The sequence below is a fragment of the Somniosus microcephalus genome, chromosome 30 (assembly GCF_052327205.1).
Source record: "Somniosus microcephalus isolate GS21.2 chromosome 30, FLI_Smic_1.0, whole genome shotgun sequence".
Lineage (NCBI taxonomy): Eukaryota > Metazoa > Chordata > Chondrichthyes > Squaliformes > Somniosidae > Somniosus > Somniosus microcephalus.
In genome coordinates this window covers 11,077,044-11,094,421 of record NC_141016.1, presented here as the reverse complement: position 1 = coordinate 11,094,421, position 17,378 = coordinate 11,077,044, and the positions used below count along the sequence as shown (strand labels likewise).

The 17,378-nt window shown below is 49.6% G+C and overlaps 1 protein-coding gene across 1 annotated transcript in view; it reads right to left on the bottom strand.

Annotated features, from left to right (window-relative positions):
* The window catches only part of sema4c (sema domain, immunoglobulin domain (Ig), transmembrane domain (TM) and short cytoplasmic domain, (semaphorin) 4C), a 104,593-nt gene extending 89,943 nt beyond the window's left edge, over positions 1 to 14,650 (bottom strand). The window contains 1 exon segment of the mRNA XM_085970792.1: positions 14,252 to 14,650. The gene's annotated coding sequence lies outside the window, so the exon portion shown is untranslated.
* Between the last annotated feature and the right edge of the window lie 2,728 nt (positions 14,651 to 17,378).

Genomic DNA, 17,378 nt, shown 5'->3' with positions numbered 1-17,378 from the left:
CCCACGATTAGATTCTAGCCTGCAACTCATGCCCGCGTATCCATTATTCACACACACAAAGAAGCCCGGGAAACATACTGGAGCCTCGGGAACAGTACTACAGCTCCTGTCCACATTATGCAACGAACTCATTGATCCGAGTCATCAGCCAGTTTCCGAGAGCTTTTAGTGCGGGCGGGGAGAGGAGCTGAACCCACGCACCCCAATGACACGTGGCTGAGCTGGCGATGAGCTTCAATGTGATTTACACCAAGTCAAATGATAGGAGGGAAATTCGACACGAGTTTCTCTTCCTGTAAGGTCCGGCCTTTCAGACAAACTGGTGTTTCTTGTATTACAGGAAGCTCAGGTGTGTAAACAGAGCGAATTTCACCTTCGATATAAAGCACCAAAAACACATCCTGATAACCTACAAAAAAAAACCCAGCAGCAACAACAGGAGGGGCTGGGTCACTGGTTGTGCGAAGAAATAAGGTTACAGGACACTGGCAGCGAGGGAGGTTATGAGACACTGACAAAGGAGGAAGCAGATTGGGTTATTAGACAATTAGTGCAGGCTGTTAACTTGTTCGCCTGCAAAGTGCTTTTCAAATCACACACTTGGCCACGGAAATGGCATGACTGGGTGAAAGGGGCCCCCTCCAGGGAGCAATAGGGCCTCGCACCCCCCTTCCCTCCGTCCCCCACCCCCAGGAGTGATGGCCCCCAGAACCTTCACCCCCCCCCGCCCCCACCACCTTCACCCCCTCGCACCCCCCTTCCCTCTGCCCCCCCGCCCCCACCACCTTCACCCCCTCGCACCCCCCTTCCCTCCGCCCCCGCCCCCACCCCCAGGAGTGATGGCCCTCACAACCCCCACCCCCCGGAGTGATGGCCCTCACAACCCCCACCCCCCGGAGTGATGGCCCTCACAACCCCTACCCCCTCGCACCACCCTTCCCCACCCCCCACCCCCAGGAGTGATGGCCCTCACAACCCCTACCCCTCGCACCACCCTTCCCCACCCCCCAGGAGTGATGGCCCCCACAACCCCCACCCCCTCGCACCACCCTTCCCCACCCCCCACCCCCAGGAGTGATGGCCCCCACAACCTTCACCCCCAACATGAGCAGGATCTCTGGCAGATTTTACTTCTGACAGCAACCCTAGGACCTCAGCCCCTCACTCACTCCTGTATACCAGTTAGTCTGTAGCTAAACTCTCTAGACCCCTCGATTAGATTCCAGCCTGCAACTCACCCATTATTCTTTATGTAAACCATCCCAACCCCTTGATTAGATTCAAGCCGGTGACTTCATCCTGCTTTTTACATTTTATTTAATATTAGATAGTGACTGAATTATGATCCTGCTGCGTAATCGCTTGGAGAGAGATTCATTATTCCCCCCCTTGCTCAGTGGCAGGGGAATCTGTTTTACAAACCCTCCGATAGATTTACAGCAGGAAGCGAATGATAACATTTCGATTTAATATCTTGCCAGTCCAAGTATGCACCCCCGACCCACTCACCCGAAGCAGCTGCCGAGAGGCCAGGCAGAACAGAAACGCACCTCACAGGCGCGCAAGAGCTGGGATGACTAAGGGAAGTCAGGAAACACAGAAGGAGGGCAACCCATTTGACATTCAGCTGCTCGCCAGCGTCAGCGCAGCTGTCGCGCACATCTGTCCGAACCTGAGGCAAGAAATGAACGGACAGTGTCCTGATCGGAAACGGCACGGGAGCGAAGGAAGGAGAAAAAAAAACCTGGGAGAAGAGGAGGAAGGAAGGGTCCCGGAATTAGCCCGTGCAGTGAAAGCAAGCCACTCGCTACTGATTACTTGCAGACATTGCCAACAAGGTGGCTTTTGTTTCATTTCCAATCCTCACATGTTCGGCATTACCATATGAAATGGCTGTTACATTACATGGCTATTTTTTTTTTTTAAATAAGCAAATCACGCATTTAAGAAGGATTTAGTGTCAGTGGAACCCAAGTGGAGCATTTCACCACCCCCCACCCCTCTTTTCCTGACTTTCACGGTGTCAGCCAGTGGCTCAGTGGGTAGCACTCTCACCCCCGGGTCAGAAGGTTGTGGGTTCAAGTCCCACTCCAGAGACTCGAGCACCAAAAAAAAAATCTAGGCTGACACTCGCAGTGAGTGCAGTGCTGAGGGGGTGCTGCACTGTTGGAGGTGCCGCCTTTTGGAGGAGACGTTAAACCGAGGTCCCATCTGCTCTCTCAGGTGGACGCAAAAGATCCCATGGCACTATTTCGAAGAAGAGCAGGGGCGTCTTGGCCAATATTTATCCCTCACCAAAAAAACAGATTACCTGGTCCTTATCACATTGCTATTTGTGGGAGCTTGCTGTGCGCAAATTGGTTGCCACGTTTCCTACATTACAACAGTGACCACACTTCAAAAAATACTTCATTGGCTGTAAAGCGCTTTGGGATGTCCGGTGGTCGCGAAAGGCGCTATATAAATGCAAGCCTTTCTTTCATTCTTTGAAATTCACCTTGCCATGATTCCTGATGCCAGCAAATCTCCGGTACCTCGCCGAGCTCAGGGTCGTGGGTAGGAAGCTTTATTCCACGGGAGGTGATGCACCAAGCATTCAATGAACCCCTGCGCTGGGTGGCGCTGAATCTCAAGCTTTGCTCCGAATGTTCTTAACATGCGGCCGAGAAGATGGCATCTCCTCACTTGGGGATGCATTTTCTCCCCACGGTAGAACGATGGCAGTTCTCCCCACGGTAGAACGATGGCAGCTCCCCCCCCCCTCCGTGACCGAGGTTGGAATTACATCCACCCACCCCCACCCAGTACAGACTTGGAAGGTTCAAAGTTCGACCCCTGGTCTGTGCTCTCAGTTAGCTTATCTCTGCTGAGAGAGGGGAGTGGCTCTACAATTAGCCTCAGCATTCCTGGGCTAAGAGGTTAAAAAATAATTAGCCAGGGTCTCCATTTCTAATCACGGTCCAGTGCTCGCTTCTGTAAAGCGCGTGTCAGGAAGGGTGGGATTGGAACAGGAGTGGACCATTCAGCCCCTTGAACCCCTATTCTGTTAAATCGCGGCTAATCTGTACTTTCAACTCCATTTGCCCGCCTCTGCTCCATATCTATCCCTCAACACCCTTACCCGACAAAAGTCCATCGCTCAAGTCTTGAAAGCTTCAATTGACCTAGAATCTGCAGCCTTTTTGGAGCAGCAAGGTCCAGCTTGCCACCAATGCTCCAGTTAAGCTGGGGGTCCCGCGCACGCTTGCGAATGGTAAAATTTGAATGGGCTGGGCAGCCAGTTAAAGGGGACGTGTACACCACCCCCCCCCACCCCCCAAAAAAAGAGGGGGCATTGATTTCCTCTACCCTTTGTGTGACAAAGGGTTTTCTAATTTCACTCCTGAACGGAACGGCCTGGCTCCAACTTTAAGATTATGCCCCCTTCGTTTGGGATTCTCCCCACCAGAGGGAAATAGTTCCTCTCTATCTACCCCACCGAGTCACTTCAAACAAGATTAGATCACCCGCAACATTCCAAACTCAAGGGAAAAACAAACTAGGTTTACGCAACCCATTATATAAAAAAGTTAACCCTTTCAGCCCCAGAATCATTCCGTGCTGTGCTCCCTCCAGGGCCAAACTATTTTCTTCTTTTTATCCACACTTTGTTTTTTCTTCCGACCCTTCAACTGTCCTTCATTCTGCCAGCGCAATTCACACCCCATCTCGAGCCAGATTTTGTTCCTTAACCTGCCCCATTTCCACCTCCCCTTGAATATCTCTTAAATGTCTCTCGATGTCTCTTTATCTCTCCTGCTTTCTATCCGATCACTGACCTTCCCTTTTGTTCTTTCATCCCCTCCCGGTTTTCCCAGCCCCTAAACTTGCTTTCCATTTCCTGCTTTTTTTCCCCCCCAGTTCTGACGAAAGGTCATCGACCTGAAACGTTAACTCCGTTTCTCTCTCCACCGATGCTGCCTGGCCTGCTGAGTTTCCCCCCAGCATTTCCTGTTGTTATTCCAAATCAAATCAAATCAACTTTTATTGTCATTGTTAGTGCACAAGTGCAGTACAACGAAATGTAGGCTTGCGGCTCCCGAGAGTGTACATTTAGATTAAGACATTTAAACATTCAACATACATTTGGCTTGTAATACATTAACATAAACATAACCATAATAAAGTGCATTGGCAGATGTGCAAACTATCTCAGCAGCTTTCACCCGATACATTTGCAGATGAAGATTGGCCATTTGAACCAGGCGCCGATGTACGTGGTAACTGCGCCCCAGCGAGAATCAGCGCCCTTTTTTGCAGAGCGGGAGGGAAAAGCGTGCGAGGCAGAGCAGGGTTGAATTGGAACGCCACGACTTGTCATTTTGAAAACAAGCACAGTAAACTAGCACAGGGCTGCACACCTTGTCGTTACATGTCAGTGTGACTTAAAAGAGCCTTTTAATGAGGCAGTCCACAACCATGCAATTGTCTGGCAGCGCGATTCGGGCTGGCCTCGCACTCAACCTGGTCCCTTTGGTTCAGAGATTTGAGCTAGTTCTCAGCTAATGCAACGCGAGAGGTTATTGGGGTGTGGGAAAGAGTTCTGTAATGCAGACACCCTGTTTATACTGTGGACCTGCGCTCTGTGACACCACAGTCACTGGCACGGGATTTCATTAGGCAGAATACACGTCTCTGGTGGCACAGGATAGCTCTCCGTCAGATGGATCACTCCTGCCGCAGACGCCCAAATGTTGTCTGCCGCGGACGTACGTGCAGCAGCCCCAGGGCCGCCACTTCAGTCCTTATTACGGGCAGCCCTGAGGTCCCAACAAGAGCAGCGGCACGGTGAAGTGGTTCGGTGGCGGCGTCAGAGAGCCCCAACAAGTCCAGCCTCCAACGGCGGAGACCTGGAGCGAGAACGCACCGCCCCGCGACCCAGGCCGCGCCGCCCCAGACTCAGGCGCCCTGCCCTCACCACCTCCAGGAGTTTCCACAGTGGGCAGGCAGGGAAAGCTGCCTCGACACAATGCCTGCCGGCGTGAAATCTGGGTCGACAGCAAATTATTTGGACTGGTGTGGCCTCGATGCCAGCATTTATAGCCACAAGAGTTCTAGGCACAAAGACCAAAGTGCAGGTCATCCCCAAGGCGGGGGAGGGGTGGGGGGTGCGGGGGGGGGGGGGGCGGGGAGATTGCAAGAGAAGAGCAGGTAAACCAAGAAATAGTGACTAGTTGATGCCTACAAAATGGGAGGAAGGGAAGACAAAGGAAGATAAGGAGTTCCAGCTTTCGGATCCTGGGGCAGTCAAACACAATAGAAGAGGTGATATACAATCATGGAATCTTACAGCACAGAAGGAGGCCATTTGGGCCGCTGAGCCTGTGCCAGATAGGGACAAAAGAAATTAGCTCAGTGGGTAGCACTCTCTCGTCTCCGAGTCAAAAGTTTGTGGGTTCAAGTCCCACTCCGGAGACTGCAGCACAAAAATCTAGGCTGACGCTCCCAGTGCAGTTTCATTCGAGCAAAGGAGGTTGAGGGCTGATTTGATAGAGGTGTACAAGATGATGACGGATTTGGATAGGCTAGACGGGGAAAGGCTGTTCCCACTAGTTGATGGTACAAGGACTAGGGGACACAGATTTAAGGTTTTGGGTAAGAGATACGGGGGGACGTGAGGGAAAACTTTTTTACGCAGCGAGTGGCGAGGACCTGGAACTCGCTGCCGACGGAAGTGGTGGAAGCGGAGACACTCAATCTTTTCAAGGGGAAACATAGAAGATAGGAGCAGGAGTCGGCCATTCGGCCCCTCGGGCCTGCTCCGCCATTCAATGCGATCATGGCTGATCATCCAAATTCAGTACCCTGTCCCTGCCTTCTCCCCATATCCCTTGATCCCTTTAGCCTTAAGAAATATATCCAACTCCTTCTTGAATATATTTAATGAATTGGCCTCAACTGCCTTCTGTGGTAGAGAATTCCACAGGTTCACCACTCACTGGGTGAAGAAATTCCTCCTCATCTCAGTCCTAAATGGCTTACCCCTTATCCTTAGACTGTGACCCCTGGTTCTGGACTCCCCGACCATCGGGAACATCCTTCCTGCATCTAGTCTGTCCAGTCCCGTCAGAATTTTATAAGTTTCAATGAGATCCCCTCTCATTCTTCTAAACTCCAGCGAGTATAAGCCCAATCGACCCAATCTCTCCTCATACGTCATTCCTGCCATCCCAGGTATCAGCCTGGTGAATCTTCGCTGAACTCCCTCCATGGCAAGAACATCCTTCCTCAGATAAGGCGATCAAAACTGCACGCAATACTCAAGATGTGGTCTCACCAAGGCCCTGTACAACTGCAGCAAGACATCCTTGTTCCTGTACTCAAACCCTCTCGCTACGAAGGCCAACATACCATTTGCCTTCTTAACCGCCTGCTGCACCTGCATACTTACCTTCAGCGACTGGTGCACAAGGACACCCAGGTCTTGTTGCACTTCCCCTTCTCCCAATCTATTGCCATTCAGATAATAATCTGCCTTCTTGTTTTTGCCACCAAAGTGGATAACCTCGCATTTATCCACATTATATTGCATCTGCCATGCTTCTGCCCAATCACCCAACCTGTCCAAATCATCCTGTAGTTTCTCGGCATCCTCCTCGCAGCACACACGCCCACCCAGCTTTGTGTCGTCTGCAAACTTGGAGATATTACATCTAGTTCCCTTGTCTAGATCATTAATATATATTGTGAAGAGCTGAATAGGCACTTGAGGGAAACAAACTTGCAGGGCTCCGGGGATAGAGCGGGGGAATGGGACTGACTGGATTGCTCTGCAGAGAGCCGGCATGGACTCGATGGGCCGAATGGCCTCCTTCTGTGCTGTTATGACTCTATGAGTACTGAGGGAGTGCCGCACTGCCGGAGGTGCCGTCTTTCGGATGAGACGTTAAACCGAGGCCCCGTCTGATCTCTCAGGTGGATGTAAACGATCCCATGGCCACTATTTTGAAGAAGAGCAGGGGAGTTCTCCCCGGTGTCCTGGGCCAATATTTATCCCTCAATCAACATAACAAAAACAGATGATCTGGTCATTTTCACATTGCTGTTTGTGGGAGCTTGCTGTGCGCAAATTGGCTGCCGCGTTTCCTACATTACAACAGTGACTACACATCAAAAAGTGCTTCATTGGCTGTAAAGCGCTTTGGGACTTCCGCTATAGAAATGCAAGTCTTTCTTTCATTCTAACAATGTGTTAAAATAGTACAGCAGATGAGTTTGATACCAGCGCAGGAGGAGTTTGTACAAGAGCTGCACTGATGGTAATTTTTATCCGGCGAGTCTCGATTTCCAGTGTGAGGAAGTTCAAGGCTGCAATGACAGGGTAGAACCAATGACGCAGAGAGAGAGAGAAAGATATTGAGTGTTTTGGAAAATGTTCCCTACTGAAGATCCCGTGTAGCCAAGGCTGTGCCGATTATATATAAATACAGTGGTTCTGTGTCATGTTACTAGATGGGCTTCTATTACCACAGCTGGGAACTGATGTGTGCCTGCGTTTCTTCCGTCCAATTACAAAATCAACAGGGTACTTTCAGGAACAATCTTTCTGCAGAGAAAGCATTCGCGCACACACACAACCCCCCCCCGCCAACTCCTTCCCCTCCTCCCTCCGCTCTCCTACATCAGCCTCTTCTCTTCCTTTCCCCTCCTCCCCCCGCTCTTGTACGCCAGTCTCTCTTCTTCCCTGCCTCTCTCACACCATTTCTCTCCCTCCACCCTGCTCTCACCAGCCCCCTCCCCCCCCGGCCATCAGATTGTAGGGGGGCACAGGAGATTTAGGAAGCACAAACAAATTGGTGATTCAGTAACTTAAATGCATTAAAAGGCACATTCAGTTGAATCAACAAAATCCTAGTGACTCATTCATAAACTCCGCTTAACAATGACACAAATCTGCTGTGAGAGAGAGAGAGCTGGATTAGTTGGGACTTTAGACCGAGTCATCTCTCTCTCTCTCTGTCAATGCTCGAACAAGCCTTTCTGGCCACAGACAGGCATTTGAAAAACAAAAAAGAAAAATGCACAGTTAAAGAAAGGACTTGCATTTCTATAGCACCTTTCATGACCTCAGGACGTCCCAAAGCGCTTTGCAGCCAAATAAGCACGTTTGAAGTGTAGTCGCTGTTGTAACGTAGCAACGCTGGTCCTGTCGGGAGAGCGCAATGGCTGAATGCACCATCCAGCCACACAGGCAACAACTTGCATTTATATAGCGCCCAAGGAGGGTTTCAGTTCCAAGCCCCATTGAAGGCGTTTTCCATTGCTGTTAGCTTAGCTCAGACCGTCAAGTGCCAGCTCGGCTCCATATGGTTACATTATAAACTAATAAATCCAATAGGGAATTCTGGAGAAATTCTGCAGCATGGTGGCATAGCGGCTAGCACTGTTGCCTCACAGCGCCAGGGACCCGGGTTCGAATCCGGCCTCGGGCGACTGTCTGTGCAAACTCCACACATTCTCCCAGTGTTTGCGTGGGTTTCCTCCGGGTGCTCCGGTTTCCTCCCACAGTCCAAAGATGTGCGGGTTAGGTTGGTTGGCTATGATAAATTGACCCTTAGTGTTAGGGGGATTAAATACGTGGGGTTACGGGGATAGGGTGGGATGTGTGTTGGTGTAGGGGTTACGGGGATCGGGTGGGATATGTGTCGGTGCAGGCTCGATGGGCCGAAATGGCCTCTATCTGCACTGTGGGGTTTCTGTGATTCTGTGAAAACCTCTTCACCCAGAAAGTGGCAAGAATGTGGAACTCACTACCACAGGGAGCAGTTGAGGCCAATAGCACAGAAGCCTTTCAGGGGAAGCTAGATAAGCACATGAGGGAGAAATGAATAGAAGGATATATTGATGGGGTGAGATGAAGAGGGGTGGGAGGAGGCTCGTGTGGAGCATCAACACCGGCACGGGCCGAATGGCCTGTTTCTCTGCTGTAAATTCTGTGTAATTGCTCCCCATTGATTCTGCCACTGGGATGATCCAGTTTCCCCAATTGTAAAGGCAGGGACCTGCACTGGGAAACCAGTCTCCTAAGGGTGGTAGAAGTTTGGAACTCTCTTCCGCAAACGGCAGTCGATGCTCGGTCAATTGTTAATTTTAAATCCGAGATTGATAGCTTTCTGTTAACCAAAGGTATTAAGGGATATGGGCCAAAGGCGGGTATATGGAGTTAGGTCACAGGTCAACCACGATCTCATTGAATGGCGGAACAGGCTCGAGGGGCTGAATGGCCTGCTCCTGTTCCTATGCAATATCCGAACTAAACAAGCGGCCACGTGAGTGTTGTCTCCGCCAAGGCAGCAGTTAGGGTACAACGGGCTTCAGTGCCCCAGAGGCTGGTTTGGGGGGGGGGGGGGTGGTGTATGGGATGGGACAATTTGCCAGTGCTCATTCTTCTGATCGATGGACAATGTGTGCGGTGCGCATGGTCATTGGACGATGCCCAGAGTGGGCTCAACTGTGATGTTAGCGCTTGCTGTCTGGGCTCCATCATGAAGAATGGCCACTTGGGTCAGATCTGGGAGGGGGGGGAAAAACGGGAGGTTCTCAATGCCTGTGGAACTGTACCCTAGCAAACGCAGCAGATTTCGCGAGGGAGGTAGGGGGTGCGGAGGGCAAAGGAACACATTCAATTAGAAGCTGGTTTTCAAATCCCTCCATGGCCCTCGCCCCTCCCCATCTCTGTAACTTCCTCCAGCCCTACAAACCCACCACGAGATCTCTGCTCCTCCAATTCTGGCCTCTGGCGCATCCCCGATTTTAATCGCTCCACCATTGGCGGCCGTGCCTTCAGCTGCCGAGGCCCTGAACTCTGAAATTCCCTCCCTAAACCTCTCCTTCCTCCTTTAGGACGCTGCTTGAAACCTTCCTCTTTGTCCTCATCTGCCCTAATAGCCCCCTCAGTGCCAAATTTTGTTTGGTAATCGCTCCTGTGAAGCGCCTTGGGACATTTTGCGAAGTTAAAAGGCACTATATAAATGCAAGTTGTTGTTGACGCATTTCTAGACAGCGAGATCCCCGCTTCTAGGACAGGGTCGACCTCAGCGGCACAAGTCGTGAATCGGACACTTAAGTCGTCAGCCTCAGCTCAGCAGGGGGCGGGGGGGCATTCAGCCCACCTGCAGCTGGAGAAACTGGCCGAGGACCCCAGGGGACAGCCCTTACAACACTGCCCCGAACGGTACCGGTGGAAACCACTCTTGTTTGCGAGGCAAAAGCAACGTCAAGTTCTGCTGGGGCAGGCTACACATGAAATCCAGATCACCAGATTCAGTCTGCAACATCAGATTATCAATTCCTTTTACGGGTTGTCACCGCCAGGAAATCAAGCAAACTCTACTCTTGATCTTTCAATTACCGTAATGAGGGAGTTCATTAAGCCAAAGAACCAGAGCCACGAGTTGGCACCGACTGTAGAAAGCACTTCGATCTTTGTCCTTAAATGGGCCGAGCGGCTGCTGCATTTGCTGTGCTCGTAAACCGGCACGCACGGCAAGCTGGCAGAATACGATAGGAGCGCCACCGTGCAGCAGCGAAGCGTGGGTTAACACCTGCCATCCCCCGTCTCGGCCACATCAATGTGGGAGGGCTTGGCGCCTCACCGCGGAGTGCTCGGCGCGCTTCCCAGTGGCTCCGAACCACGTGTCTCTGACACTGGCGGTGGACTGGGCGCTTGGGTTTCCCGGCCGTTACTGCTCAGCTTTGCCAGGGATGGGCAGGCAGCAAGTGCGGTTATTCCAGGAGAGTACACAAGGCAGCCAGTGGGGGCTGGCACAGGATCAGCAACAACCGCTTTGTGCCAAGTTGAATCAGGAACATAGGAACAGGAGGAGGCCATTCAGCCCCTCGAGCCTGTTCTGCCATTCAATGAGATCATGGCTGATCTGTGACCTAACTCCATATACCCGCCTTTGGCCCATATCCCTGAATACAGTACCTTTGGTTTCCCACATTACAACAGTGACTACATTGGCTGTAAAGCGTTTTGAGACATCCGGTGGTCATGAAAGGCGCTATATAAATGCAAGTCTTTCTCAACAAAAATCTATCAATCTCAGATTTAAAATTAATTGATCTAGCATCAACTGCCGTTTGCGGAAGAGAGTTCCAAACTTCTACCATCCTTTGTGTGTAGAAGTGTTTCCGAAATTCACTCCCGAAACGTCTGGCTCTAATTTTTAGACTCTGCCCCCTAGTCCTAGAATCCCCAACCAGCGGAAATGGTTTCTCTCTATCTATCCCATCTGTTCCCCTTAATATCTTGAAAACTTCGATCAGATCACCCCTTAACCTTCTAAATTCCAGGGAATACAACCCCAGTTTGTGTAATCTCTCCTCGTAACTTAACCCTTGGAGTCCGGGTATCATTCTGGTAAACCTACGCTGCACTCCCTCCAAGGAACCACGATTTGATGAGGACATTTGTAGCTTTGCAAATCATGAACTAAATCTTCAAACACTTCCCTACCGCTTCTCAAAAATAATGAACATTGCGAGGAGGTGCACTCAGTAGGAACTGGTTCAAATTCAGCATGGGGGACGGTTTCCACTGCCTGTAGGAGTCTGGCGAGGGGCAAACTCAACACAGCTCCTGAAGGGAACGGATCCAAAGCACAAAACTGCCCCAATTTGGCAATCTAACTCAGAGATCCATTCAGTGCAAAATGGGAAAATGTTACGCTGCAGGTGGGAAGGGGTCTCCGAGATTGGAGCAGAATCACACTGCTGGGGCACTAGAAGACACAGCATCACTCTCTATCTAACCTGTGCTGTACCTGCCCTGGGAGTGTTTGATGGGACAGTGTAGAGGGAGCTTTACTCTGTATCTAACCCGTGCTGTACCTGCCCTGGGAGTGTTTGATAGGACAGTGTAGAGGGAGCTTTACTCTGTATCTAACCCGTGCTGTACCTGCCCTGGGAATGTTTGATGGAGCAGTGTAGAGGGAGCTTTATTCTGTATCTAACCTGTGCTGTACCTGCCCTGGGAGTGTTTGATGGGGCAGTATAGAGGGAGCTTTACTCTGTATCTAACCCGTGCTGTACCTGTCCTGGGAGTGTTTGATGGGACAGTGTACAGGGAGCTTTACTCTGTATCTAACCCGTGCTGTACCTGTCCTGGGAGTGTTTGATGGGACCGTGTAGAGGGAGCTTTACTCTGTATCTAACCCGTGCTGTACCTGCCCTGGGAGTGTTTGATGGGACAGTGTAGAGGGAGCTTTACTCTGTATCTAACCCGTGCTGTATCTGATCTGGGAATGTTAGATAGGGTTGTGTAGAGGAAGCTTGGCTCTGTATCCAACCCAAACAATCCAGTTCTGACGACAGGTCATTGACCCGAAACATTGACTCGGTTTCCCTCTCCACAGATGCTGCCTGACCTGCTGAGTAATTCCAGGATTTTATGTTCTGTTCCATGTTTTCCAGACCTAGTTGATTGGGTAGTGTAGAAAGAGATTTCCATTGCTTTTAACCCATGGCGTCCCTGGCAATGCTTGGCGCTGGGTGCCTTAAATGGTAAAACTGCTCCACTCCCCCAGCACTAACATCCTTTCACCAGGAGGAGCACAGAAACATAGAACAATAGGAGCAGGAGTCGGCCATTCGGCCCTTCGAGCCTGCTCCACCATTCAATATGATCATGGCTGATCCTCTATCTCAATACCATATTCCCGCTCTCTCCCCATACCCGACACCTTTTGCATCTAGAAATCTATCCATCTCCTTCTTAAATATATTCAGTGACTTGGCCGCCACAGCCTTCTGTGGTCGAGAATTCCACAGGTTCACCACCCTCTGAGTGAAGAAATTTCTCCTCATCTCAGTCCTAAATGTTCTACCCTGTATCCCGAGACTGTGACCCCTCCTACTCGACTCCCCCCCCCAAAGCCAGGGGAAACATCCTCCCTGCATCCAGTCTGTCTAGCCCCGTCATTAAAAAAAAAGAGACACACTTCTGCCCCTCCCCACCCCACAGATACCCCCTACCTGGACTCTCAACATTTCCAAGCTGTAAATTGGCACTACCCCTTTAAATAAAATTGCGTCACACACAGTTTGAAACAAAATAACCGGACTGAAGTTACAAAGACCCTCCTCCTATACATCCCATCACTCCGCCTTCCACACAAATAACCTTTAATAACAACCTTCACAGTCCTTCACATTTAGAAAACTGTGGTGGTGTTTTTTTTTAACTCGGCGCGGGAATAGGAAACAGCTCCTGTGGCTTTGCCTGCATCAAGTCTTCACTGTCTTGTAGATTCACATATAATATGCAGATCAGCACAATAGGTGTTACACACACTCACACACACACAGGATTCAGGTGCAGGAATGCACTCAGCTGCAACACTTAAAAAGGAGCTCTGGTCTTTGTGTGTGTAAATCCTCCCGGTAAATTGAGTGGGCAAAAAATAAACCAACCAACCTTAATTCCACCCCCCCCCACTAACTAAACAGAAGCTCTTGCAAAACTGGGTTTGTTTCTATATTCACATTTGATTTACCCTCCTCATTCTCTCCCTTAAATCCTTTTGATTACAGCTTTCTCTTCCACACCCCTCCTCCTCCTAATCTGCACACTCTTTGAATTTTTTTTTGGTTTGAATTTGCGTCTCTTCAACCCCCACCCCCCAAAATAAAGGACACAGAAACCCCCCCAAAAAAGACAGAGAACCCCCCCCCCCCACCAAAAAAAACATAACTCGGTGGTCCTGGCGACTGTGCAACAGCACAGGGAGGGAAAATAAAATGTAAATGAGGGAGAGATAGAGGAAAAAATACTGCCGACCACATCTGGTGGCAAAGATCAGCAAAAAAAAACTAGATTTTTTTTTGGTTTAATTAATTATAGAAACTAAACACACTTAAGCCACAATACTTAAAGCTACAAGCGAGGCAGGGATGTTGAAGCAGCTTTATATTTCCCCCCCTAACCAGTTTACTGAATTAACTGGTCTCGCCTATTGTCCTGGGCCATTTGAAGGGATTGAGTCGGATTCGGTATAATTAAATTAAATCTTGATGGATGAGGGGCGGAAAGCGGACTTGCAATCTGCTGAAAATATACTAAATCCATTCCGATTCTGACCGTAACTGCAAGGGGTTGATGAAGAAAAAAAATATATATATATTTAACTACAGATACTGAGATTTGCATATGCAGTATTTATTCATTGTACACAATTGCAGATGAAATACAAGTTCAGGCACTCCTTACCCGAGTCCACAGTCACCGCGCTCTCCCAGCTTGCACTTACAATCTTCTTTTATATAAAACTCCCATCCAAAAGCTGCACCCTCGACAGGAGATGTTGAGCGATGGGAGGTTGTGAAGGAGGAGAAATGATCCACAGCCCGTCAGTTTCACGGTGAAACTGACCAGATGTTTAAAGCTCTTATTGTTTACTCGCCAGAACCTTGCAAGAGATCAGAGAGAATGCTTGCTTGCTTTCTCTCTCTCTCTCTCTCTCTCAGCAGATCCCTCTCCCGGAGGAAGGAATCGGAGAATGCACACTGCTCAGCCTCACTTCGCCTGTTTCTTTCCCAACGCAGTTCAAACCCTTTCTGCTAACTTGTCTGATGTCTCTCTCTCTACCCACCCTCCCCGCACAGCCTCTCCTGCAGCCCAACCTCTGACGCGCCCAATTAAAGGGACAGTGCAGCCTCAGAGAGAGAGAGAGAGAGAGAGACGCACACAGGCTAAGGTACACTCTGAATAAACACAGATTAACACAGACAGTGCAGAAGCACCCACTAGCTGAATAAACACAGATCAACAGGTCACACACACACCCACAGTGCAGCAAAACGGACCTGCTAAACTATACACATATACAGAGGGCAACACGCTGAAAGACTTAGAGCGCCTTTCAAAACCACTGGACGTCCCAAAGCGCTTTACATGCCAGTGAGCTCCTGAGGGGAGCAGGGGGCAGATCGGAGGACCTCCTGGTAGGACTGCTCCTGGGCCTGGCCAAAAAGGCCATTAACTGGTCCAGGCAGCGGGCAGTCGAAGGGGGGGGTCATTCGGCCCGACTGCCCTGCCTCTCTTCCGCGGTCATGTTCGCGCCCGGGTGGGCCCTGGAGATGAAGCACGCGGTGTCCGCTGGCACGCTCGAGGCCTTCCGCGACCGGTGGGCGCCGCGGGGACTGGAGTGCATCATCACCCCGGCCAACACAATTTTAATTTAATTTGTTACGATTTATTTAAAGTTTTATTAAGTTACAGACAATTTGTTTAATCACCCCCATTAAGAAGAGTACACGCCAGTGAGTTACTTTTTTGAAGTGTAGTCACTGTTGTAATGTAGAAACATAGAAGATAGGAGCAGGAATAGGCCATTCGGCCCCTCGAGCCTGCTCTGCCATTCAATGCGATCATGGCTGATCATCCAAATTCAGTACCCGGTCCCTGCTTTCCCCCCATACCCCTTGATCCCTTTAGCCTTAAGAAATATATCCAACTCCTTCTTGAATATATTTAATGAATTGGCCTCTACTGCCTTCTGTGGTAGAGAATTCCACAGGTTCACCACTCTCTGGGTGAAGAAATTCCTCCTCATTTCTGTCCTAAATGGCTTACCCCTTATCCTTAGACTGTGACCCCTGGTTCTGGACTCCCCCGCCATCAGGAACACCCTTCCTGCATCTAGTCTGTCCAGTCCTGTCAGAATTTTATAAGTTTCAATGAGATCCCCTCTCATTCTTCTAAACTCCAATGAGTATAAGCCCAATCGACCCAATCGCTCCTCATACGTCATTCCTGCCATCCCAGGTATCAGCCTGGTGAATCTTCGCTGAACTCCTTCCATGGCAAGAACATCCTTCCTCAGATAAGGCGACCAAAACTGCACACAATACTCAAGGTGTGGTCTCAATAAGGCCCTGTACAACCTATTATTCCAACTCTTTGCTTTCTGTCTGCCAACCAGTTCTCTATCCAAGTCAATACCTTGCGCCCAATCACATGTGCCTTAACTTTACACGCTAATCTCTTATGCGGGACCTTATCGAAAGCCTTCTGAAAGTCCAAGTAGGAAACGCGGCAGCCAATTTGCGCACAGCAAGCTCCCACAAATGGCAATGTGATGATGACCAGATAATCTGGTTTTTTTTTTAATGATGTTGATTAAGGAATAAATATTGGCCAAGATAACCGGGGTTAACTCCCCTGCTCTTCTTCGAAATAGTGGCCGCGGGATCTTTTACGTCCACCTGAGAGAGCAGACGGGGCCTCGGTTTAACGTCTCATCTGAAAGACGGCACTTCTGACAGTGCGGCGTTCCTTCAGCACTGCACTGAAGTGTCAGCCTAGATTTTTGTGCTCAAGTCTGTGGCGTGGGACTTGAACCCACAACCTTCTGACGAGAGTGCTACCCACAGAGCCACAGCTGACACTTAAAGTAAAACACACAAGCAGTGATGTACAACAACAACAACAACTTGCATTTATACAGCGCCTTTAACGTAGTAAAATGTCCCAAGGCGCTTCACAGGAGCGATTATCAAACAAAATTTGACACCGAGCCACATAAGGAGATATTAGGGCAGATGACCAAAAGCTTGGTCAAAGGTTTTAAGGAGCGTCTTAAAGGAGGAAAGAGAGAGGCGGAGAGGTTTAGGGAGGTAATTCCAGAGCTTAGGGCCCAGGCAGCTGAAGGCACGGCCACCAATGGTGGAGCGATTAAAATCGGGGATGCTCAAGAGGCCAGAATTGGAGGAGCGCAGAGATCTCGGAGGGTTGTAGGGCTTGGGGTGGTTACAGAGATAGGCAGGGGGGGGGCGAGGCCATGGAGGGATTTGAAAACAAGGATGAGAATTTTAACATACATAATGATCAAGCGTGCAGACAGTATATACAGTGATATACATGTGCAGTTACATACACAGTCATATAAAAGAAAGAAAGACTTGCATTTATATAGCGCCTTTCACGACCACTAGACGTCTCAAAGTGCTTTACAGCCAATTATGTACTTTTGAAGTGTAGTCACTGTTGTAATGCAGGAAACGCTGCAGCCAGTTTGCGCACAGCAAGCTCCCACAAACAGCAATGTGATAATGAGCAGATAATCTGTTTTTTTGTTATGTTGATTGAGGGATTGAACATAGGGTACACAGCGTGATGCAAATACAGGATTATAATTTCCTTGTGAGTGAAATTTAAGAGAAGCACTTTTCCTAAACTGGTTTTTATGTTGACAGTTTGCTTAAAAAATGTATTTCTTTAACTTTTTCCTGCCCCAAGTCGTGTCACATGAAATGCCAGAAACACACACAGACCAACAGAGTGACGTAAATATACACATCCTGCTACATGGACTGGAAGGAGACTCATGTGGAGT